General features: G+C 38.3%; 1 long non-coding RNA gene across 6 annotated transcripts; it reads left to right on the forward strand.

Moving 5' to 3' along the window:
- Window positions 1-48: 48 nt before the first annotated feature.
- Window positions 49-27458, forward strand: LOC110827497 (uncharacterized). Of its 6 annotated transcripts, none has more exons than XR_015535815.1 (4): window positions 49-227; window positions 12279-12393; window positions 22168-22333; window positions 26521-27458. It is a non-coding gene; the product is annotated as an uncharacterized LOC110827497 (long non-coding RNA). The 6 variants fall into 6 exon arrangements; XR_015535813.1 differs by having other exon boundaries at window positions 49-136; XR_015535814.1 differs by having other exon boundaries at window positions 22168-27458.
- The last annotated feature ends 66 nt before the right edge of the window (window positions 27459-27524 follow it).

The following is a 27524-nucleotide window of genomic DNA, read 5'->3' on the forward strand; positions in this document are numbered from 1 at the left end:
CATGGCCTTGTAAACTATCTCCTCCGTCCTTCAGAAACACAAGTGATAACGGTTCACAAATGTGGCTGCTAAACAGGAGAGCGCATCTGGAAGGTGAAGTCTTGTGTAATTTAAAGAAACCGCAACAAGGACTGAGGTAATGACAGTGTTTTGGGGACTAAGAGAGTTCTGATAATAATCTTCCCTGTTAGAGATTTCAGCAGGACGCAAGAAGAATTCAATGTTTGGTACGTAACCCGCTCACTGCACAGCATCTATCTTGTATCTAAACGTAACGACTGCAGAAAATTAATTAAGGTTTCTATTCACTAGTCAACACTCGTTTGTAATTTGACATTCATAAATTTATTTACGCACTTTGTTCTAAATTTATAAATATTTAAATTGTTATTACTTCTTATTACTATTCAATATTTATTTTAAGTACTAGGTTAACAATGGTCTCTAAATTATACAGGTTAAATAATGCAAGATAGTATGGAAATGAGGTAATAAATGGTGACAATAGGAACTTCTCAGATGGCTGTCGTGGCCTATTTCAAAGCATCGCCATGGCATTGGCCTGGAGTTACAAAACCACGACTAACGAAAGTCAGGATAGCCGAGACTTGAACCATGTATAGTTACAGACCTCTAGCCTCACACCTACCTAATCTCTGTTTATTTATTCAGCCTTCGTAGGCCTAACTGAGGATTAGTGGTACACATATATTTTGATAGATACTTTCCTTGTTTACAGTTGCCTAGTTTAAAAAGTTAGCATCAGTTGCCCTTTAAAAATAAATGAGCTGTAACAAGTCCAGAATAAGCATGTGATCATGTGGCCACTGTAACAAACTAACATACGCTTGGGTTCTAACCAATGTGATTATATCTGGCTTCGCCTGCTGTGTTCATTAGCGCCTGCTGAGTGTAATGCATGCTGTACTGTGACACACTCGAGTTTACAATTACGTAACTTCACAGCTTCTAAAAGTATGACTCCGTAAGATGAAAAGAAATACAGGCCTGACCCAATGGAGCAAAATAATTCTTATGAAGCCAACAGTCCCTCATCATCGCCTTTTATAGAACCAAGAAGTTCATTACAGTGCTCACAAGAGCCCGCCAATGGACCTTATTCCGAACGAGGTAAAATCTGGCCTGTATCATCATACACAGTTTCTTCAAGATCTGTTGTAATATTGAGTTATCCTCCCAAGTACACCTGAATCCCACAACTGATCTCAACTTTACGGTCAACCACTGAATCACAGAGATCACGTAATGCTGCTAGGAAGGAGTTGTGAAAGGTGGATTCTACCTTTTCCTCCCACACTCTTCTCTTTGTTAATATCAAACCTACTCGCCATCCCCAGGGCGTTTCTAAATGACCTCCTTCACTTGCCCACAGCATTTCCCAGGGCGGTAAATACAGACACAATATTCTTTCCTGCGGCGTGGAGGTCGTCTAGACATAGGCTACTGTAGTTAATTACTAGCACATTTACTCTCTATACTGCGGCAACACGGCCGTAATCGACAGTCGTATAGGTTTTTAAAAGAAAGTTTTATGATAAAAGATTTAAAGGCAATGAGTAAATCATGGTATATAAGACCAAACGTTTTAGTAATATAATATCATACTTTAATGATTACATAGGTAGTTTAGTGTAGATTTAAGCATAACTTTAAATTAAACACGTGTTTATTTGCCACCTTGGAATTCCGTAAATACTTACTCTGTTAGTACAGAGCCGACGCTCATAAATCGAGGCACATGGACAGAACACAACCAAGATAATAATTTCCGTGACTACTTATCTTAGAACAGATTGTACTTATAGAATGTAGATTTGGGTTTCCTATGGAGGTGGTGGTACCGATTCTTGGTTTCCTGGTTATGACACCGTGTAACCTTCTAGTTGGTTATCAACGTTTTGGAGGAACGTATCTCCTCCATCCCAAAGCGCGTCACAACATAGAAGACAACAATCGACAATTTATTTCGAGTTTCCGAAGCCTAATAAGAGATACGTCCTCAGAATTCTGGCAATAGACAAAGCTTCCCATTTTTAAATAATTAAAATTAAACATTACCACGAAAGTGTGCTGAAGAAACACCTTTCTTTATGCAAAAGAAACACGCAGAATATGATTATGAACCTTTAAATAAAATTTTAATTCTCTCTTATTCTAAACAAAGAAACCGAGAAAGACCATAAATGAGAAATAAATAATCTTGAACAATACATTATCTTGCTACGTGCAAACTATGAGCTCGCTAACTTAACATCCTAAGAAACCATCTCCAGATTATAGGATTGACCAGTTTCTGTTACTAACATCTAAACAAAGCAATAGAATTTTAATAAAATGTCCTAAAGACGGAAGCAGAATTTCCAAAACGTTATGCACGGTAATATTAATATTATTATTATTATTATTAATAGATATTATTCAGTATAATTTTAGAGTAATGATAATTAACTAACTAGATAGCTTACGGAACCCAAAGGTTCATCACCGAATTAACCAAAGACCTCCACCGCACCCTGTCCTGGGTCAACAAAATCCAGTCGCCTTCAACTCCTATCTCCCATAGATCCCGTTTGATATTATCCTCCTTTCAACGTCTAGGTCTATCCAGCGGTCTCTTTCCCTTAGGATTCCCGACCAATACCCAGTGCACCGCTCTCGCTTAATCCATGCGCGCTACATGCCCCGCACATCTCATTCTTACTGACCCTCACAATATTGGGGGAGGAGTACAAATTTTTAAGCTCATCATTATGCAGTTTTCTCCATACCCCATCATCTTCTTTCCTCCTCAACACCCTATTCTCAAACACCTGCAATCTGTGTTCCTCCCTCTGAGTGAGAGATCATGTTTTACAGCCATACAAAATAACAGGCAAAATTACCGTTCTGTATACTTTAATTTTCAGGTTCTGAGAAATCAGAGGGGAAGACAAAATATTTTTAATTGAGAAGTAGAAAGGATTTCCGGAATTTAATCTCCTCCTAACTTCCTCATGAGTGTCATTTTCATTTCTTATTGTTGTTCCCAGATATTTGAACTTTGTAACCCTTTCAAAGGACTTATTAGCCACCCTAAGATAATTCTGCCCGCCTGTCTGCTGACGACGAGATACTAACATGTACTTAGTTTTTTCTGAATTTACTTCTAGCCCCACCTGTCTACTAGCCTCTAGTAAAACTTCTGTGTTCCTCTTTATTGTATTTATATCGTCACCCAATAAGTTAACATCATCAGCATATGCCAATAGCTGATGTGTCCCATTCAATTGTAAACCCTCCTGCCTATCTTAAACTTTCCTGAAGGAATATTCTAGCGCAAAGTTAAAGAGCAAAGGAAATAAAGCATCTCCTTGTTTCAGACCAATCTTGATGGAAATATAAATATTTACCTATACGAATTTTGCTACAGGTTTCATTTAAGCACATTTTTATTAGACTCACTAGCTTCTTTGGTATACCAATTTCAATGAGAATATTGTATACAACTTCTTTCTTAACAGAGTCGTAAATTTTTTGAAATCTATAAACAATTGATGTACGGTCCTCAGAGTAATGCTTGTGTTCATAAAACAATTTACATGAATCTAAATGTGATTTTACTGGTACCCGTGGAAAAGTATGGTACTGTTTCCATTTTATTCTTTTTGTGCAAAGAAAATAACAACGTAACATTTCAATTAGGAAAATAACGAGTGGTGTTCGTGGTTTATTCTTATGGTCGCGGCAGAATAAAATACGTGAGATTCTTGCACGTAAACGCAGCATCCCCTTCCACCACAATAATTTCCATACATACCATACAGAAGTATAAGGCTAAGAATGCATGTTATCCTGCCAGTCTCACATTTATGTGGTGCATTCAGTCTTACAAAGAAATTTATTGAGATTGAGTCATGGCGGATCCATTAGATAGGCCTACAGCGTGAATGTAAGGATGTTAACAACATTTATATACATTAGTTTCAGTTTTGGTTTGATTTGTTTATTGTATTGACAGTCTGAATTAATGAGCCAATTTAAAGTCTATTAAGTTACCAAGTGTTGTTTAAAATTATTTTGTGACATTAAACTGTAGAAATAATTAACCACAATCTGAACTTCAAAGAGGAACTGTTGTTATAATGAGATAAACAATTATTTAACGATGCTGTTTCAATGACATGTTAAAAAGGTAGAATAAAAAAATATCAGTTAATAATGAGAGGCCCATGTGCTGGTTCAGAACTCTAAGGACTTCAGTTAGGATAACCAGGAAGCCTATTGACTGTCGGTAAACATTAAGGTAAAGGATATGTTTAGATGCGTACTTGTTTAGTTGTTACGTCATACTGAAAAGGCGTGAACTGGCTTACGTAGGAAGCGAAATTTGGAATATAGGGCTAATTCTTGAACGAAACTTTGTGTTCTGATTAATTTTTCTTTGGTACCTTTAAAGAATTCTTCATGCCACAGAAAAGTGCATACTTGAAAGATAATTCCCCAAAAGAAATATGCCGTATGCCTTCAATAACATTATTATGCACAACCTTAAACTGTTGGTAGCCGCAGGGCAGGTGGGGGCTTGGGTATTAGCTTGCGGTAAGTGAAGGCGGGGAAAGCAGAAGTCAGCTTGCTCATTCTTTTACGATGCGTCACCCTCCACTATAGCTACTCATCCAGCAGGATAAAAAAAAGAATCAACAACAGAAGAGATTTGCGTCATCAAAAATTACTACGAAGCACAAAATATATGAGCGATTTTTACCAAAATAAAGAACTTCGGAAGACGTTATGTGGCCCCATCCCACAATTACTATTAACACAGAATCGTTTTTAAGGAAATTTATATTTTGCGTAGGACGAATCTTAAAGAAATAGATACTTTATTTTTCGAAGGATCAATAATATAACTGTTTTACGATTTACCAGCCACTCTAGTCTCCAAAGCTAATTTCTCATTTCTGTGCCTCATCGCAGAGGCTGACTACAGAGTTATATTTGCATCGTGGTCCTGATGACTGTAGAAATTCCGGGTTGAGTTAACACCACGTACACATTTTAGACATAAGTGGAGTAAACGACATCCTCCGTCTGCCTCTTTAGAAAAGTATTTCGTTGAGAGTCCGAACCATTTTAACCTGTGGATGAGGTGGCATAGACATCGTGCAGGAATTGAACAGAAGTTTATTGATTTAGTGGAAGAAGAATTCAGAGAAACAGTGTTAGACTTCTCACCATGCGACAACGGCTCACCAGGATAAAAAGAGTGTCAGGATTCAAACTAAAGTTTTGTCTTTAGGTAGAAACATTTTGCTTTGTAAACACCAGAAATAAGTTCGTATTATTGTTGTTGATAACCGAGATTTGTAACTCACTTCTCTTTACCTGGAGACTTTATATAGCACGTAGGCACTCCTCAGTTTAACTAATACGAATGATTTTGTTGATCATGTTATTGTGAAGAATGACGCTTCAAGATTTAAAACAGTAAATTATTCTTATCTTAAGCATTGTTATAAAATATTTTTATAATCCACCTCACAAACTTTTTGGGACAGGTTATTTAACAATGTTACAAATTCATCAATTTCAACTGACTAGGAAATTTCTGAGACAGTAAATAATTATAGAACTTGTAAACATAATTTCGACTGAATGTGTTGTTTAGTTCCCCTAGGGAGACCTAAACGTAGATGGGAGGATAATCTCAGGCGGGATCTATCGGGGATAGAAGTTGAAGGAGACTGGATTTTGTTGGCCCAGGACAGGGTCCAGTGGAGGGCTTTGGTTAATTCGGTGATGAACCTTCGGGTTCCGTAAGCAATCTAGTTAGTTAGTTACTGTTGTTTAGTTAGCCTGTTTTCATTTAAATAACTCACTGAAATTAGGCCAAATATCTTTTAAGAATCCAGGTTTTGTGATCAGAAGTATAGAACGGAATAACCTGCAAAACACATTAATCGAAATTTGTCTGTCGTGTGAGCGAACTATGACCATCTTCGCTTAATGTAGTTCATAATTAGTGCCATGGACGCCTAATATAATGCATATATACACATATATTATATATTACTTTCGTTCTGTTGTACTGATGTCTCGTTTTCGGCAATTCATAAAATTTGTGCTGGATTTTTCCATAGTTTCTCTCAGCATTTATACAAATTCTCTTAGAGATTTTTAATAAGCACCTATATCATGCATTACTGTACCCTATTACCTATTTATTGAGACTGGCACAGAACACATGAAAATAATTTCAATTTCAGCTAGCAGAGAAGCTAAGTCTGCAATAATTATTTATATTTAAAGCCATTTATTGAAAAGTGAAATTCCACTTGAGGACTCAGTCACTGGACAAACTAATTAATGATGTGGGAACTGAAATTATTGCAGGTACGCATCTTTGGTTTATTCTAAGAAATGTCTTAGGAATGCACAAAACCTTTTGTTCCAAGAATGATTACGTTTTAGATTGTTCTTAATTCCTCAGAAATTTGCTGGCTTGCATCTTTTCAGAGAATCGGGATAAAATTCCTTCGAGAAGGGAGCTTGTACTGGACCACGAAACCACATAGCTTGTTTCAAATAAATATGCACAGACAAAGTGAAGGCGTGTGTTAATTAATGTTTAAAATTAATGCGAAAGAAGAGTAACTGAAGTATATAAACTGCAGCAACTTTTGCAATTTAATTTAATGTAATACACCAATTTGATTAAAAAGTACTTCTTCCGTCAAAGGTCTTAGTTAACGCGGCATTGGCGAGGCGAGTAACTGATAAATTTTAGATTATTTAACGACGCTTTCTTAACTGAATAAGTTGTGTATAGTCGAATCTTATGTTGAATGTGATTACGAGTTAGAAAATATGTAAAGAAAGCATATCAAGCCTGTTTATGAGACAATATTTTAAAAAAATATCTTGTAACGGCCGTCTTTACCGAGAATCAAATCAAAGATATCTTTTCGGTGTGGCTTTTTTCCCTTAATCTCCTCTTCGAAAGAAACAACTTTCATCTTGACACCGTTCTCCTATAGCACTTAATTTCCGAGCTAAAAAACCCACCATCACCATAACTGTGAGTCAGGGCTCTTTTCCAAAATTTAACCATCCTATGACCCCTTCCTGATCTCAATAAATACGCATGCAAAGTTTGGAGCAAATCGCTATAGCACTTTCTCCAACTACAAGCGAATAAACACATAAACCCACAATTTCAGCTTTGTCTGTAAGGTTATTAAGATAAGCTTCGGCTCTAAAGTGTTAAAAAGACCATTGTCCAAAATATTTCTGAAACAAAATTATGTACATGTAGAAGACGTACCCGAACTCCTTTCAGTTATGAAGATTGCTGTCTTCTGGAACGTTGCACCTTGTAGTCTGGTAGGTGGTAACGATAGAGGCACTTAGCTTCTCTGAAACGTCGGTCAACATCCACTAGACTACAAGAAGCAAAATCCCAGACAATAGCCATCAATATATTCATCGCCATGAGAACTACATCTTTCAGTTACTTCCATTTTGCTAAAAATATAATTTATAATATACCTTATTACTTAATCTTAAAACTGATTACGTATTTTATATTTCTGTCACGTATTACATAGAATGTCTTGTACATTACACGCCGTGAACATTGATGTAAAAACTAGTTAATGAAAATTAAATGAAAAAAAATTGTTATTATGGTTGTGCAGCATCTCTTAAAAACTATTGAAAGAAGAACAGACTAAAGCAAGTGTTCCTTAGGACGGAATACTGATATAAATATTTGTCTGAACGGGAAGGAACTGTTTGAAGGCTGTATAACAAACACTTTCGTAATATGTATGGTAATATTTACTGAATATTAATATAACGATCAAATCGAGTAGGATGAGAATTACGGGGCATGTAGGACACATTGAAGAGATGCTAACTGAGTACAACATTTAATTTAAAATTCCCAAATGGTATAATAGAAATTACATCTAAAACGTAGATGTAGTTGGTAATAGCTCAGTCAGTATAGTGACTGGCTACGGACTGGACGACCGGGGTTTGATCTCCGACGGGGGCAGAGGATTTTTTGTCTATCCTTTGCGTCCAGACCGGCTCTGGAGCCCACCCAGCCTCCTATCCAATGGGTACCGGGGTCCTTTCCCGGGGGTAAAGAACGGCAGGGCGGGATACTGACCACTCACCCCCCCCCCCCATCTAGTGTTGAGGTTAAGAATGTGTAGGAGCTGTACCTCCTCTCCCCCCCCCCAAACGCCTATATGGGGTATAGTGGAACAGCTTGACTTTAATCTTTAATGTAGTCGGTATGAGAGTTCGATATCTATTAAATTTGAGGAGTTAGTTGTGGTTTTTAATGTTTCGAACAACGGTGCATTGAAGAACCCTTCTTGTTAATAAGATAACACAGGCAGCGTCAGACCTAATAGAAGAATGTCGGCACTTAGAAAAAACTTCAGCATCTATTACTGCACCATTGTTTGCAGATGAAAGGTTAATACACAGGTCGAGATTACGACGCTGTTGTCTCATATTGTGGCTAAATATAGAGACTAATAACCCATTTCTGTACACAACGAACATCCTGTTTCTTAAAGAAAATTGTTTCGTCATGGTTTCTAAATTATACTTATTCCCTTATATGCTAATATTCTATAGAATGGTAATGCATAAAACAAAGATTGTTTATTCTACAAAGTGCTTTATTATTTTAACGAAAACCGTAAATTATAAACGAATATGCAACAGAATTTCCGCAACCTTGAAGAAATATGTCGCAATTTTTGTCAGTTAACTACTCTCTTGTAAGCTACTGTCACGATATAAGAAACAATAAACCCTTACTTCTTCTTCTGGGACTTGCTTTTAGCGTTTAATTTTCAGTAATGTCAGGGTTGTGAGTCATGGATTACCTTCCTTGCATTCTATTCCAGCAGGTCAGGTCCAATTTATCGATGATGGCTTTACTGAATGTAGAGGAATTTCTTGATCATCACCCTGATGATGGAGACAGGAAGTAAATCTGAAACACCTGTCACTTTTTATCAGATTATATTACGCAATACCACATAATCTCTTAGATTTTCTTTATCCAGAAGGCAAACAGTGGCCCAAATAACCAAGGGCCTTTTCATGTGTAATATGAATAGATTCTTAAGCATTTTTCGTCATATTTTGTCTAATATCTCAGGAAATAGGGAACAGGGCCAGAGTTTTTGACGTAAAGTGCAGTAAGAAAGGCAACAATTTAAAAAACTGGAACATTTAAATTTATGTTCCTTTATGGAAAATGCTCTTCTTTAAGTCTCACGTTTTCAAAATTAACTTATAGAAAAATTCTTGCCATCAAACTAGGAAACGAGGTAGACATTTAAGGGTTCCAGAAGATAAAAATTGTGAAGATGTAAAAGGAGACGGACACATCTGAGGAAACAAGAAGTCGGGGTAAAAATACAGTGAACAAATAATATTATATTTGGGGATCTCACGGTTCTCTCCATCATCCGGGAGAAGGAGGCAGCAGGGACCTGTGAAACGTTGGTAAACTTTTACCAGACTATGCGACGCTACAACTCAGAATACATTCAAATTCTTATTCTCTGGATTGTGACGTCGTGTGGGCTCGCAGGTAGATACCAACGTAACTTTAGACCGAACATGGAGACAATATGTTTTTTTTTAAAAAAATGGTATATATATACCTACACCCAGTAAAACAACATCAAAGTCGATAAGTACACTTTACATTTCGCTCCGAAGATGTAAATATGTAGGGGAGCCGGGAGCAGAACGGGGTATCAGCTTTATTTCGTCTGAAATGCGTTGCGATCTATCGGGTGAAATACCATAAGCATACAGCACAGGGTCATGTCATGTCAGTCAGCGCCATTTTGTGGTTACAGTTTCTGAAATAATCACCCATGCTGGATTTTGCTCCTACATTTTAGAAATTTTTCTTAACTTCAAGGGAAGGTAAAACCTATTTATTATTCATATCCACTTTGTTACATGATGCATATTAGAATGCGTTTTCTTGAAAGTCTTAAACACGACATATTTATTTATTTTCAAGATGTAATTTTTAGTGGGACAATCCTAACCTGAAAGAGTATACGAGGGGGAGGATGGGGTAGGGTAGAGGATCAAGATGAAGAGTGCCTGTACTGTGGCGATGTCTATTCGCATTCTATTGAAGGGTGGATCCGGTATTCGTCTTGCTTGAAATGAGCCCTTAACTCATGTGCAGGTGTTGGTAGTCACGATGATGAAGAGACGCACATGTGTGCTGTCTGTGTTAGGCCTAAGTAGATTTCAACTCTGTAAAGTTTCGACATTTTACGTTGTATACTTTACCATTTTTATAACCTACGTCATAATTATTAGATAAAATGTGTCTTCTTACAATTTCTTCAAATATATACCAACAATACCCCGTCTTGTCCCGGGCACGGAGCAAAATGGGGGCAAGTTACACTTTTGTAAATAAATTAATATTTAAAAACCTGTAACTCTTACAACTAAACTAATAACTCATTATAAATTTAAAATAGACAATAAATCCACACAAGGTTCCACCATGTGTTTGTCTTTATTATCGTCCCTTCCACATGCCTCCAAAGATTAAGTTCCCCGTTCTGCCCTAGGCTCCCCTATAATCTTGCGAAACTGACTGTCATGTAAATTTGTTTGCCAACGAGACACAACTGCCCAGACTGTCATCACTGCGGTGATTCTGCTCTTAAGGTCAATCACATAGCTTCTTCAGAATCGACCGAGTGCTTAGATCAAACAGACCACTGCGCTCCAAATCTTTATATTCCCTTCGTTTCTTTTGCCCGAAATTTAGAATAGGCTCATGCTCGGCGTGGCCTAACAATGGATAACACTTTTGGTCACCGATGAGTAAAATTAAGCGGCATATTGTGAACTTATCACGTGACTGGAACATAATAGCGCGTCTACGTGACAAGGGTTCAATACACGATAGCAACGGCAACTTCCTAAAGGTACATTCGGTTATCTGGGCATCCATAAGATGTCTTCTGGCTTTTGCCAACAGAAACATGAATAATAGCACATAAACAAATATGTTCCTTCTACGGATAATGTTTTACTCCTTGACAATCGTATATGGTAGATAAAGCTAGAAATTTAACACATCCTATTAAAATGGTGTCTGAAAGAAAAACATTTTCACTGGGCAAAGTTTTTTGTGACAATGAAGTCTCTCCGGCGAACAGCCGTGTAAAAGTGGAGTTAATGTTTAGCGATTCGAAGACTCTCTGTTTTCATCAGCAGAATAGTTACTCCATCCTCACAAGGATTGTCGTTCAATAAGAGGGCATTGGTTTAGTTGACGTGAAAACTTAAAGTCTTATATTGCTGTAACAATTTGTAAACTTCCGAATTCTTTAGACACGTTCATTATTACATTACCCATGATGCTAGTGTCAGTACCAAGCGGACAATTACATCCGTTTCCTTAAAATTTACAACACCTCAAGTAAAATCCCGTTGTCCATCGCGGCCTGTCTCATATTTTGTCTGTTGATATCCAATTTTGTACCTTTTTCTCGCCCATCGTACGAATAAGACCGTTCAAAAAAATCTGTCGTCTCTCATTTTCTTCCACGCTGCTGTATAGAATACGTGAAATTACGCGCCTGAAAATTCTTTATATCCACTTTACTTACGCTGCCAAAACAGGTCAGTCTTGAATTGTTTTGAGGTCGATATCACACAAACTGAAAATACGATGTCGCTTTTCTTATTTTTCGTCAGACCGAACTATAATGCTCTAAAACATTTGCCGAATTATGTGTTTACGTTTATTCTCAGCTCTGCCGTTACCTTTAAACAGTTAACAACAAGTCAAATTCAGTCATGTCAATTAAATTTCTCATATAAATGCCTACGAGATTTCGGTGGCTGAAAATAACGTATCCAGTTTCACGCCACGTGTAACTGGTAAGCCATGACTATTTTGATTCAGGTCTGAAATAGCAGCAAGAAAGAATAATATAGGATTTGAGACTTTCGCGGCGAATACAATCAATAAAATCTTCTCGGACAATCAGCCGCGTCAGCTGGTTATCGTAGTAAACCGACGTTTCGGGAACCAACTCTGTCCCCATCAGGGTTCTGATGTGACTGGATACCAGTGGTATCAGAACCCTGATGATGGGGACAGAGTTGGTACATGGAAGTACATACCCCATAAAGTGGTGAATAGATGGGATAATAATTATAATTAATTATTATTATTATAATTATAATTATAGGAGCAACAGGAACTGTCTCCAGGTCACTCAGAAAATATTTGGCCAACATCCCAGGCGAACACGACATCAGGGAACTGCAGAAGACCGCCATTTTGGGAACTTCAAAACATCATCCGTAAGACGCTTTCATAAAATAAAATTATATAATACATGTGGCACTTGCTGAAAACAATATGTATCCCGTAAATAGCTGCTGCCCTATGTACCTTATGGATAAGGTCTGTCTCGGATACATGGAAGTACATACCCCTCCCGATAAAGTGGTGAATAGATGGGATAATAGTAATAATAATAACAATAGAAGTGAATTGAGACTGAATTACCTCTTTGAAGGGAAATGAACTTGTCCCAGTTCTTCCACCACAAACCCCAGGTGAATGGCCTTGAGACTGAAAGCGAGTCTCCGTGGTGAGTGGCCGGCCGGCCACTCACTGAATATTGGCTCCACCGTTCAACTCTTAACTTCGGATACTGACTAATCATTCAGGCAAGGTCGTTCCAAAGGAAATATGCATCCTGCCGAGGAGCGTCATCGTTGCTTCACTACACACAGACTGGCGCAAAACGTCATGCTTAAATGACGCTAAAGAATTCTCTAGAAAACCCAACAGCACAAAGAAAATTATTTACTGATTACGTACGTGCTTAAAACCATTCCTCACTGTGAACAGTAACAGCCATGACTTATTGAGTCCGAGTATAAGGAAATTATAGCCTTTGGTTGCGTAGCTGAAGACATGTAAAACCATTTTTCTCTTAAAGTTGAGGCTTTCGTAATATTAGAGGTCTACATTTTGTTGGTTTTGCAGTTTTCATCACATCCTCTACTACCTTAAAATACGTCACTGTTTCTCACAATTCAAGATCCAAAACGACTGCAAAACGTCTCCTCAAGACAAATGACGAAGGTGTTAAACATTGGTGCAAATATCATCAACACAAAAACTCTCTGCAGATTGTCAGTTCTGTTCATTCAACTTCGTCCTGAAGCAGATCTTGTGTTGTAACAAAGGTTTGTTTTAATAATGAGTTGTCTAACTCATGACACTATAATGTGTGTATGTCCTACATGTTCATAATCATCATATCTACCCGAAACATTTTCTGGCCAAACTTAACTCAATAAGTAACACTGTGATCAAAACCGGAAGGTAGCTGACTGCCTTGAATGACTGATTACCCGAGAAGGCTAAATTGTTTAAGAGTCAGAAGTGTTTCATTTCATAGTCTTAAAAGTTTCCGATATAGTCAATGGCTGAGGAAAGTTGGTGCCATTTTCAATTTCTATAAAGTAACTGACGTGCTGATTTGTTGCGAAAATGTTGCTCGTGTCTGCCGACCTTAAAGTACGGTGACCTCGGATTTTACCGTCCCGTGTCACGTAACTAGCGTTTTGTAGAGTTGAAGATGCTAGGCCCACCTCCAACTCCCACGTGTTAGCCGCCACTTTGACCAGAAACCCACACACTTAAGCTAGTTGAACCTTAAGAAAGACGGACTTCAGTTGCTATGTACACTAGTATATCTTTGCAGTATTTCTGGGTCCCATGTAGAATCTCATAGTGTAATGAGCCAGAAAACTACCACAATCGGGCCTTTTCATCTTCCGAATGCAGGTACACTATGACAGAAGCCAGAAGTAAGCGGTCTAGAGCAGTCAATGTTTCTGTTGAGAATACAGAAAAACACAAAGGTCCTCTTGCACAGTAAGGGCTGAGGGTAGCGTTCGAGAAAGTACTGAGTTTGTCTTCAAGAATGAATTGATACGCGTTTACCGATGTGACATCTAGAGAGGTTACATCAACTATTCAACATTATTTGGTTCACAGACCAATTGAGAGAAGAACATATTCGGAAAATATTTCGAAATAATCTTCAAAAATACATCAAAATAAAATACTTTCATAAAAGTTAATGTTGTGGAATACATAACATTATGCAATAACGAACTCTGGCATTCTTCAATTAGTACAGTTCTGTTAGCGTAATTAGACCGAAAAGACAAGTACGACCGAAGAACTCTTTATGGGCCCATCAATGTCTGTCTGAATGTCGCTTTTTTAACAACAATGATCCCAAAATTCACTGCCATTTCTATTGATTTTTTTTATTATTATTACTGTCATTTATACGGTTTTGTTCCTACCGTTGTGTTGTTGTTACTGTCCTTACTGTATTGTCGTTATAATTTAAAAATAACCTCGGATAACATTAGTGTAACTGTGACGTAAGATCACGTTAGTAAAACAAAGACCAAAATAAAACACTGGCATTTGTTATTCCCTCAGTAGACCTGCTTATATCAACGCCCGTGTTGTAGTGTGAAGAACAGCTTTGAAATGTCAGTGTATAATCGAACTTCCAGTGACAGATACCTTGCAGTGGAGCCGTAGGAAGCTACAAGCTTTAAGAACATTATGTAGCTTTAGATTTTGATGTTCGAAATACATCCCACAATTTCTATAGACCATCTGAGGAAATTTACGATCCGCTTTAAATGTCCGCCCTGCAGATTCGAAAAGCGCTTTGTTACAAAAATTTAATTAGCTATAGCACCTTAGTAAAATCATAAGGTGTAATAACTAATAAAATTGCCGTGAGACTCTAATGAACTGAAATCCAGTTATCGTATTAGAAAACTACAAAACTCACCTAAAGGAATTACAATCTGTCAGCTTTAATTTCAATTTTTTTCCTGTTTATTCAAAATATTTTATCTGTTAAAACAACCTTTTGACATAGAAGGCTAATGGAATTATCTGTTGTGTACTCACATTGAATATCAGTACACGACACGACACTCCCCTCAGATAAAACATCAACATATAATGTTTTACATAGCTATGTCACAGAAGTAAAATAGATATGTTAAAATTTTAAAAATGTTAAAAGTTTAATTGTTTCATAAGTATAATATTAAAGAAATCATTATATTATTATTTATTGTATTTTAGTAAGCATTTGTAACAATTTTGGACAAAACAAGCATAAAAGTAAAACTTGATATTTAATGAGAGTGCAATAACCACGTAGACGTATCAAACCTGCAGATGGTCACATGCGGGCGAAACACATAGTTAGATAAAAACTTAGTGGTAAACTGTGTGTGTGGAAGTGACAGTTGAAACAAATATAAAGAATCTACTGTATGATATTAATATGACCTTGAGATCTTGTATGCAATTTGGTGACTACTATACCAGTAAAACTTATCATTGGTTGTGATACGTATTCCGTGAAGCTCATCACAAAAAAGGAGTAAAATTGGCCAGCTGTTATAATTATGTCATCAAGGAGCATTTAGTTCAGGAAAAAGTCAGCTAAGTCTGGAGAACTATTCTTGATGTGGTTGTGATGAAGAGAAAAATGGCGGTTCCCTGCTGGAAACTAATTCCCGTCCGTCCGTTCAGAAGTTAATCACTTCACTACCTGAAATGTCATGACACTATAAGCAGTTCTGATGTCAGCAGTGGGCAGTTTTGCAGCCTGTGCTAGACACTCATCTCATAGTCGTCCTCGATCTCACAGCAGGTTATCGCAAGTCCTGTTTCTATGAAATACGAACGTTCAATACCGTCATCACCAGAGCCCACATTGGACTTTCCCATTGGATGTGCAGCGAGAATAGTAGAAGTGCGTCGCGCAAATTAATTTCACGTATTCATTTTACTACAAATGTTGCCGACATGATTTGAAATTTCGAAGCCCTTATGCCTTTTTGGACCACGTACTCAATATAAAAGAAAGATTTTTATAGCCCCCAACTATCTTTATTAAATAGAAAAATAAATTACACAATATTTCGTAATATCTAGTTGTGCAGTATTGAGCGCAAAACTTGGTCACTCATTTTATGGGAGGAACATAGATTGAGAGTCTTCGAGAACAGAGTGCTGAGGAGGATATTTGGACCTAAAAGGGAGGAAGACAGATCATGGAGAAAATTTCATAATGATGAGCTTCACGGCCGGTACTCCTCACCTGATATTGTTAGGGTGATTTAATCGAAGGGGATGAGGTGGGCAGGACATGCGGCACGCATGAAGTGGGAGGGGGGTGTTTACACGGTATTGATTGGGAGGCCTAAAGGGAGGAGACCGCTACTGAGACCTGGGCGTAGGTGGGAGGATAACGTTAAGATGGACCTTAGGGAGACAGGAGTCGATGGAGCGAACAGGATGCAGCTAGCTCAGGACAGAGACCGGTGGCTGGTTTTTGTGAACACGGTGATGAACCTTCGGGGTCCATAAATAAAGTGGGCTATTCTTTACCAAGCCGAGAAACAATCGACTTTTCAAACACATTCTGCGCCATAGAGTAATTAGATCAGTTAATTTACATAATAGGTTATGTACAGAGTGGCGCACGAAATGATACCCGACTGAAAATTTAAATAAGGGATTTACTATTCATATAATGGGACATATATATCTATGAACACAAAGAACAATTTATGGAGATTTATCCTTTATGGATTACATGCTTAATATGACCACCGTTCTGTCGTGCAACTTCCGAAACACAAACGGCTACGTTCGTGATTACTCGATGGCACATATCCTCCGAAATTTCACCATACATTTAAACAATCAAAGCTCTGAGTTACATGATTGAGGCTGGATTTTTTGGAAACAGTTTTTCCTTAAGGTAACCCCAAAGGAAAAATTCGCAGGGGTTTATGTCCGGACTAATGGGTGGCCACTTCTGTCCACTTCCGTGGCGAGCAGGATATCGGTGGGAATCACACGTGGACCGAAAGTGTCGTGCAGGAAGTCAAAGAAAACGTTAGCTGTGTGTGGTGTAGCCTTCCGGGTTGATTTTCCCGGGCTTCTGTGCATGGCTACTCTGACAGCTTCAATGTTCTGTGAGCTACGCACACTTGCGGCACGTCCACGTTTCTTTCCCAACACTGTACCATCCTGTTGAAACTGCTGATGAAGTCTGTGAATAGTTTTTGGAGCAGGGGCCCACCGCGTACCAAAATGGGCATGAAACCGTCTCTGTGTTTCCACAACACTTTTTGTTTCCGCAAAAAACAAAACTGAACCGTAAGTCTTCCCTTGTCTGCCATCTTCTGCATACTGGCGGGAAACCGCGACATAATCACCGCGCGTTAGCGTTAACGTGGTTGCTGATTTATCGTTAAAACAAATAGGGCAACATTTCGTGCGCCATTCTGTATAAATGATACTCAAATTGAGTCCGATTATTTCACTACAGATGGAGAGATTTTATGCTCAAGTGGTTTAATTTGGGTATTTATTTTTAAATGCTTTTCCCAGCTTAGGATCCCAGGCCTTTCTTAATAACTGACGGCGTGCTCCACATCATTCAGCCCCGTGAAGCTTCAATTTACAAATATATATATATATATATATATATATATATATATATATATACGAGGCTCGTCCTTAAAGTAAGTTTCCCTGGGGCCGTTTACAGAAACAAAACACAATTTCATGGAAATATTTATTGCAACAGATACAGCAAGTGTCCAGCTATTTTTCAACATATTCGCCACCGGAATTGAGACATTTGTCATACCGTGGGACCAACTTTTGAATACCTGTGTCATAGAAGTCTGCCGCCTGGGATTGGAACCACTGTGTGACAACCATCTCCGCCTCTCTGTCATTCTCAAAACGCTGACGCTGACCGGACATTAATTTCTTGAGGTGTAGGAAAAGATGGAAATCACTGGGAGCGAGGTCCGGGCTGTAGGGTGGATGATTAAACACCTCCCAGCTGAACTCCTGCAGGAGACTTGCTGTCCGTCGAGCCGTGTGCGGCCTAGCGTTATCGTGCAGGAAGACAATACCGGCACTAAGCATCCCGCGCCGCTTGTTCTGAATGGCCCGTCGCAATTTCTGCAGTGTTTCGCAGTAACGCTCAGCATTCACCGTCTCACCTCTGGTCAGGAAGTCGAACACCGTGCACATCACTTTCCGCGCCGACAACGTCTGCTTGAATTTCGTCTTACAGGGAGATCCACTGTGACGCCAATGCATTGACTGCTGCTTGGTTTCTGGGGTAATGTGTGCAATCCACGTTTCATCACCTGTGATGATCCGGTCCGGAAACTCGTCGCCGCCATCATGGTACCGCTGCAGAAATGTCAATGCTGACTCCATGCGCTTTGTTTTGTGTTCTGGTGTCAGTTGCTTCGGCACCCACCTGGCACACAATTTCTTGAACAACAGGTGCTCCGTGACAATTTTGTGCAACAAGGAGCGGGAAATCTGCGGGAAATGACTGCTGAGTTCCGTAATTGTGAAGCGACGATTATCCATAATGCGTTCTCGCACAAGCTCCACAAGGTCGTCTGTAATGATGGATGGCCTCCCACTGCGCTTCTCATCATGCACACTTTGTCGAACTGCTGAAAATTGTCTGCACCAGCGACGCACCATTTGCTTGCTCATGACGTTAGGCCCATAGACCCGGCACAGCTGACGATGAATTTCGATCGGCGCTATGCTCTGTGCATTCAAAAACTTTATCACTGACCGCACTTCACAGTCGGCGGGAGCTGGAATAAGAACCTCCATCTTCAACAGCTGCAACGATGCTACTGTGAGAACGCGGGAAGTACCGTTAGTGCATGCGCCATGCTACGTCATTGCTCTATCACGTACGCACAGTCGCTTCGCTCAATATAAGGTTTGCTAGCTGTGGGACGAGTGAGAAACTTACTTTTGGGACGCGCCTCGTATATACATATATATACATGTAGCAAACAGGAAAGTACTCTCACAAAATACATCTTAATATTACCAGTAGACCTACAATAATCTGCCAATAATTTTTTTCCAATAACTTTATTAACTTAATGGGATAAGACATAGCAAGTTTGAAGATAACTTTCCAGTGAAAGTCGGTTATCAAAGATCGTTTTAGCTTTAATCTGGTGACCGTATTTCCGGCTACACATTGGCACCACGAGCGTAGGCTTCCAGATTGATGCTATGAAGGTTAAGTGGAATACAGAAACCCGTTTTAAAAAATATCGAAATTGATCTGTCACATATCCAGTGGCTAGACTCTGGTTTCTCACCGCCAAGAGGATAGAGCAAGTTTTTCTCCAAATTATTCGGGTTTTATTTATTAATCATCTTGCCACCATTGCCCTACTCATCTGTCACCTGTCTTCTGACGTGTGCGATGATCAAGACGAAGCATCACATTGTTATACCCTCGATCCTAAGTTGAAGCTTCATATATGACTAGGAGCTTGGTCAGTCTCAGAGTAAAAACAGATTATAAAATAGACGCTGCTGAAACAAAGATTTCTGACAGACAGCCACATGCTGAAGTCCTTTTCAGAAGACTAATATATGCACAATAACAAAGAAATGTAACGTTGAAAAGAAACTAAATTCTTGCCCAAGTATTGTTCAAAAGAAGGTCTTACATGGGCTGATTGCAAAGATATGAAATCAATAAATTCATAGTCCTGTAAAATGTCAGTGTTGAAAATCATCTTAAAGTGGCTGAATGGAAGGCCGACGCTTAGGTTGTAGTTAACACTGAAATTTATTCTTTATATGGACTGACCTCGACTAGGTGATGAAGTCCTTTTCTTTAAGATTTTGTGACCAAAATTCTATACAGAATGGAGCATAATTAGTTACCTTATGAACAAGCGGAATATTCTGAGCGCTTTTCAAGCTATCTTGGGCTTTATTTCTTGCATCAGCTGAATCTTGCACGGGAAAATATTTAAATCGTACGTCAAGATTCGACACAGCCGTTCGGATGATAAAATTTCTGCGAAATTCTCTCTGCTTTAATGAAAATGAATAATCGTTTTTTAATATCAATTCAAAAATCTGTGCACGCTGCTGGGCTGCATAACGGTTCATAATAATTTACCAGGCCTCTGATAACTGAAAAATAAAAAAACTAATAAATAAAAATTTAATTATTTAAAGTGGAGTAATGAATAAGCACCATTCTGTTTGTGTCTTCAAATATGAAATCTCAATTTCAAGCTGATAAAAAATTAAATATTTTGTTACTTTTGTTAGCCGATACTTCGTCCTCAATAGAAGTTCACTCGCAGTATTTTCAGTTTCCGTCCTTTGTAGTTGATGCAAATATTCACTAAACAACACACGAATAACATGTAATAGGAAATAAAATTTAATGGAATATGATTCATCTAACGACCTTGTTAATTTCAAGAACCTTGAATTCACACCCTTAAATGTTGTTTAAGTGAATATATTCTTTAAGAAGCCTATTATATTGCTCCTTCATGATAGGTAATAGACAATGAATCACTTAAAATGCTATGAGGGAAAATCTATATTGCATAGATTTTCCCTCATAGTTTATTAAACGGATGAAAGTGTTGACCTTCCTTCTTAAGAATTGAACTCAATCTCCATGGCAACAACCTTGAGTACTGTAGCAGCTCCTGACAAATTAGCATCTAATGAAAGACTGGCATATACTATACTATCCACAACAGATGCAATTCTAAGTTTACAATTACAATTCTACAGATAATTTTAGACCATATTAATTGTTTTATGCACAAAAATATTCTTCAGAGTCTCGTACACTCAGATAAATGACATAATAATATAGAACAATGTGTGGGACATTTACGCGATTCTAGGAATTCGAATTTACATTAGGGTGTTAGACATGTCTGTTTTCCACGAAGCTATATTGCACTCTCCGTTGTGCAGCAGTGTTATTTAGCCTGAAGGAACTATAATGAAGCCCACGACAGAGCGAAAAGAACTCCACCCATCACCATAATCAACACCCACCTGAGTAACATAACAGAAAAGTCTTTTTAACTGTACAGAACTTTCGTCTACCCACAGGACCACAACCAGCTCCCACTCTCAAGGAAAAATCATAACATAAAATATTATGCCCATTATATGAAATATGCATTTGTCAGAAAATGGATTTATCAAGTATCTGCACACTTCCTTGAATATGCAGAGAGTAAAATCTAGTAAATCTGAGCTTTTACCACAAGCGCTGTTTCCTTATGGGATCTTTGAAATAGATTAATTCCTCGTCAACTGTGGGATGAAGTTTTTAAAAGAGATTGCGGTGTGTGTCTGAAAAATATAAACAGATTTCGAATGCCAACACAGCAAACATGAATTCCCTTTGAGGAAGGTACGATTATTTTTTTAGTGCGTAAGTAAACTGAAGATTGTGCTTACACCAAACAAACGCCGTGGCATCAAACGTGAATAAAATTTGAAATGCTCACCGTGAGCATATAGTATGTAATTATAGTTCAAAAGTTAATATATGTTTCTAAACTGTGTATGTTTAGTAACACTTACATGTTTTTTAGCGTTAAAACGAAACACTGCTTTGGTTTAAAACGTTTCTGACTTTACATTCTAACGCCGCTAACATATGAAATTTGACATTTTGAAACTCTGTATACAAAGGCGACGATAATCAAAGCTCAGAAAGAACGGATCTTATTTCGAATATATTTATTCAAATAAACAAACAACACATGAAAAACTAAATCCCTGGTAGCAGAACCCGCAGGTTCGACACCGACAACACCAAAGCCCGCCACCGGCCACGATCCTGAGCCAACTCCATCCGTTTGCATTCCTCACAGCCCACCTCTCTAAGATCCTTCTTGATATTATCTTCCCATCTCTTTCTTGGTCTTACCAGTGGTGTTTTCCACAAAAATAAAGAAATACCAGCAACGCAATAAAAGCGAATTCCATCGTATCGAAAATATTGCATACAAATAAATATATGAATGTTTTGTTTTTTACACTACATGTTTCGTGTTAACTTGTAAATAACAATTTGAGTTTTGTTTTTCTTAGGGCCTTTACGCACCAGGCCCTCTGGGCTGTCCAGTTTATGGTATTACGAATATTTACAGACACTTGGTGGGAGTACTTCAACGGGGATCGGGTTATCGCAAGGTCTCTACCTGCATAGAAAATCGGGAACAACAAACATCCACGGCTCCAGCGGAACTTGAAACCACAGTCCCAGTGAACAAATAGGCCAAGACCATGGGCCATGCCATTGCTGACAACTGACAGGTCAAATACAAAAATCGAAGCTTGTCTTCACAAAGAGACTTATTTAGTTGAAGATGGGTTGTTGCGCCGCGTAGTATGGTAGAAGTTTACCGACGTTACAGAGGTCCTTGCTGCCTCCATCATCATGGTGATGGTCTAGCACCTTTGAAACGTCGGTAAACGGTTACCAGACATCACGGCGCAACGACCCGTAAGACGCTTATCTCCGAAGTCTCAGATATTTGTGTGATTTATATTACCGTACTGCATCGCATAAATCGCTGTAAAACATCAGCCCCACCCCCTGTGTGAATGGAATATTTACGACTGAAAAATCTTGCGAAGTGTCACTCAGGACTGAACGTTATCTGAGAATTAATTAGAAGAAGTGACAGAAAACAAAAGCCTGCAGCAACCGCTGAAGTCTCTGAGATGACATTCACAATGAAATGTTAATTAGCATTCAGCAATAAGTAACTCTCTGGTACAGAGCATTCTTTGAGAAATGTGTATAGGTGTAGCTACGGCAGTTAAGGCATGGAGTAAAATGTTACCTTGTAAAGGCATTATACTTCACTATTTTTATAAATTTTATAAAAAAATTAAATAATTTGTAATGTTTATAAAGCAATTACCAAGGATTTTTTTCGTAAACAATAAATAATATGCCTTTTCCTTTGTTGTTAATGTTAAACTTACAATCAGTAAAACCACCATAGTAATAATGTTGGTCGACCTTGTTGTTTAACAATCGTGAAATAACTATAGTGAAAGACTGTAATCTTGAGACTTGCGGGGTTAGGAAGTGGGGGAGGAAGGAGGAAAGACAGCGTCTGCCTTTAACGCTTCGGACTTCCTGCATTCCTCGCAAGTCTCAAGATTACAGTCGCGCACTGTACCTAAGGCTCATACGACTAAACTTGTTTTGCCTCCATGTGGGAAGCTCATGCGAGAAGCTTCAAATCGAGTCACAAATTGCTGTACCTGGATGATTAGTGGGGTGTAAAATAATTATGAATTTAGAAGTGGAATAAGTTTTAAAGTAAGCAAATACCTCAAGCATCACGCTCTAGCTAAAACGCCCAGTGTTGTTGTTGTTATCCTAGTTCATCTGTCTCTCGACTCGGAAATGGCTGAATGGATGTTCATGGTATATGTTAAGAAGTTTTGTGCAATTGAAGGTCAGTTCAAACTAGTAGTTTTAATTTCCTGCAATCAAAAATAAAATCGTGGCAGATGCTCAAACTTGTAAAGAGGGAGGATGATCTCCCGTGATGACGCCATTTGACAGTTTCCGCATGTTCGATGAAGTCATCGCTCGTGATAACGAAATCGCCCATACGCAAAAAATGACTCGACAATGGCTGAACGGAGTTTTAAGAAATGTGGTATGGGCGTTATAATATTAGATTCTACACCAAACTCGTACTATTTCTTATTACTGTTAATATTATCATTATCATTATTATGAGCCACGCACCGCAAAGGGTAAACATAGATTTAGTGTGTTATAGAACAATTTCCTAAGGAAAATATTTGGATTTAAAAAAGTAAGCAAAGGGAAGCTGAAGAAAACTGTATATGAGGAGATTCATAATTTGTTCTCTTCACACAATACAGGCATACCTCGTTTTATTGCGCTTCGCAGATATTGCGTTTTTTACAAATTGAAGGTTTGTGGCAACTTTGGTTGAGAAAATCTATCGGCGTCATTTTTCCAACAGCAAGTGATCATTTCGTGTCTCTGTGTCACATTTTGGTAATTCTCGCAATGTTCTCGTATTTTTTAGACATAATGCTATTGCACACTTAATAGACTAGAGTATAGTGTAAACATAACTATTATATGCACTGGGAAACCAAAATATTCATGTGATTCGCTTTATTGCCGTGGTCTGTAACCGAACCCGCAACATTTTCGAGGTATGCCTGTACTACTAGGTTGATCGAGTAAAAAGGGCGAGATGGCGGAATCTGCAAGACGACGTGGTGTTATAACCCAGAAAAAAGCAGTCGTAGAAACCTTAATCTGTCCTTCATGACCACATACTAGTATTGGTGAATGATAACAATCAGTAATTAAAATATTTCTATTCACTGGACCGATTTTCCGTACTATTACACATGAACACTGAGAGAGTGAATGTATATAATCGAAAGAAAAAGCAAATACTTGCGAAGTTAACATACAGTAGAGGTGATTTATTATTGTCCATCTATTTGTATGCATATACAGTATAATATCATCAAATTGCATAGTCTATTTTAGATCCTTAATGCCAAAATCAGTCAAAATTAGGAAATAAAATGTACAGACGGACAAATACTACATTACCTATTCGTGAAAAGTTTTCTTTGCGAAGAACTATGAAAGCTAAAAGAATGAAACCTTCGCAGTACGCTACCGGCTTTCTTACCAGAATGTACGAAAAATTCCTCTTTGTAACGTTCAATCTTATTAATATTTTTGTTTACTTAGAAGTTCGACGAAAGCAGATACATACGTTACTATACTTTCTCTTTTACAGCGAGGTCAATGAAGGCGGTAATAGATGGAAGAATAATTATAAACTAGGGAGAGTCAAAACTTGAATAGGAAGTGATTATGGCTTATTGCAAAACACGTCACATTAATAGGCTTAACATGCAGACGAGCTAAGCGAGGCCAGTAACACGTTGCTTCAATCGAAAGTAATGCAAACCTCTCGCATGTTACTGTACCAACTCCAAAGTTAGGTTGTACCGAATGTTCTCGTCCGTTCACTCAGTTCGACACGAAGACTCATTAAATAAGCGATCACACTTTTCCCTTGTAACCGTCCACAGATGCCATTCACAGTTAACTTCTACTTCCTCCATTTTTTAACACATTAATCTCGCTATATATTTTTAGACATACTAGTCTTCAAGGTAGAGGTTTCCAGTTCAAACCTAATTATCGAGGCGATGCGTTCCTACTACTTGATAACCACATAAAAAGACTACATTGCTTCACAATCCAGAAGACAACAAACAATTCACATTTTCTCCGTCGTAGAAACCTGTTAAGTGTACACTTCAAGCAATTTTACTATTCTTTCAGTTTGTTGATTTTTTCGGGTCTAAAGCTACCAGTTTGTTAGCTAAACCATTAGTGGGTTTGTTTCTCTTTCGGCGAGTAGGAATCAGCCCCTAACAAGTGGACTATAGTTCCCCTGCAAGTCACTGTGTATTCTCTTTGCCACTGTGAACAAACACCCAGGAACAGCTCGATTCCTCCATCCTAACGAACGCACATTTTACGGCGTAAATTCACCAACGTTCAGCTGAATAAGACTGTCAGCAACAGAAAAACACGGGGGACTGAAGAACGAAACGAAAAAATCTAATTTAGAATCATTATACTATGGAATATCTTAAGAGCAGACGTCTTGGTTATAAGAAGGGTTCAGATGTTCGTGACATGTCATATTTTTATTGAGGCTTCTATTTTCATTCTAAACTGAAATTAAACACTAACTGAGTTATCCTAATCACAATTATGCTGTTTTTATTTTGCATATAAATGCATATTTAGGTCATTTTTATGTGTTTGGTCATATTTGTAGTTAAATGCATATTTCTGTTGTATTTTAAGGATAAAAATCATATTTTGGTTGTATTTTAGGTATAAACTTTTACTTGTAACTAAAGTTCTCAGACACTTTCAGTGAATCCCTATGTGAAATGAACTGCCAACTGAACAAAGTGAACAATGAGCAGTTCAAAACGTTTTTCAAGAAATACACGACTCAGTTAATTCCAGACGAATTAACACTACGAAAAAACTATGTACCTGCCTGATATGAAGATGTTCTGAAAAGAATTACATGTACTGTGGGTGAGAATAAGATTTGGGTTTCGATTTATGAACGTCATGAAACGTTTGTGATGTCTGAAGTTACAAAACCACATTGTGCGACAATCTAAGAAGATTTTAATTTGAGACCTTGAAAATGCAAATCGCTATATATTTTAATGCTCGTTACAAACCATCAGAATTAAGTTTTTACATATGTCAGTGTCCTTCTTTAATTTGTGCAGCACATTTTACCCGCAATATTCTCCGTTGGTTTATAATAAATATGTGTATCCCATTGCTATTTTATACAATTCTGCCATCAGTTCGTTTGTCACCACATTTCGCCACGTGTCACTACCATTTCACACTTCCGAAACACTGTTTGCAGGATCATCATCAGCTCATCCCAACACACAGCTGATGCGCTGTATGAAAATATTCTTTACGCCACGAAGGAGCCTTCAATGTCTACAGCAGTCACCAATGGTCAAGGGCTAATCTAATCGTGAAGCTACTCATGCACGTGGATATCAAGTCTGCTACAGCGTAATCGTGTGGGCTGTCAGCGTGCGGGGCATCTTCGTGGGCACTTATCTGTTAACACTCCGGCTGCATACTTGACTTCTGTAAAGATGCTACGCCCCATGTAGGGGCTCAGGGAGAGAGACGGTATAGCTACAACTCAATCTCAACCTCGGCACTAGGTGGGGGTGAGTGATCAGCGTCACACCCCTCCGCGCCCCCGAGGAAAGGAACTCCGGTACCCATTGAATAGGAGGCTGGCTGCGCCCCAGTCTGGACACTTGACTCTTGTAAATTTTCTCAAACTGTCGCGCTGGGGCTGCTTGATGATGTACCCCAGATGCTTGACAGGCCTCATGCCTCCAGCACACGACACGACGGAGTCCCAGTGCACTGTGGAGAATATGTACCAAGCGTTATAAAATAGATAATTACGAAAACGTTACTGTATGTTTTACAAATATGGGTTTACTTCTTGATAAAAACATAAACTGATGTTATTAAACTAACAACAAGGTCTAGCAAGCATCTCCAGAATTTAATCTCCTCCTAACTTCTTCATGAGTGTCATTTTGATTTGTTATTGTTGTTCCCAAATATTTGAACTTTGTAACACTTTCAAAGGACTTATTAGCTACCCTAAGATAATTTTGCCCTCCTGTCTGCTGACGACGAGATACTAACATGTACTTAGTTTTTTGTAAATTTACTTCTAGCCCCACCTGTCTACTAGCCTCTAGTAAAACTTCTGTGTTCCTCTTTATTGTATTCATATCGTCCCCCAATAAATTAACATCATCAGCATATGCCAATAACTGATGTGTCCCATTCAATTGCAAACCCTCCTGCCTATCTTGGACTTTCCTGATG

This window comes from Zootermopsis nevadensis, unplaced genomic scaffold (assembly GCF_977971745.1).
Source record: "Zootermopsis nevadensis isolate Lab colony 2312 unplaced genomic scaffold, Znev_1.0 Znev_ptg000019l, whole genome shotgun sequence".
Lineage (NCBI taxonomy): Eukaryota > Metazoa > Arthropoda > Insecta > Blattodea > Termopsidae > Zootermopsis > Zootermopsis nevadensis.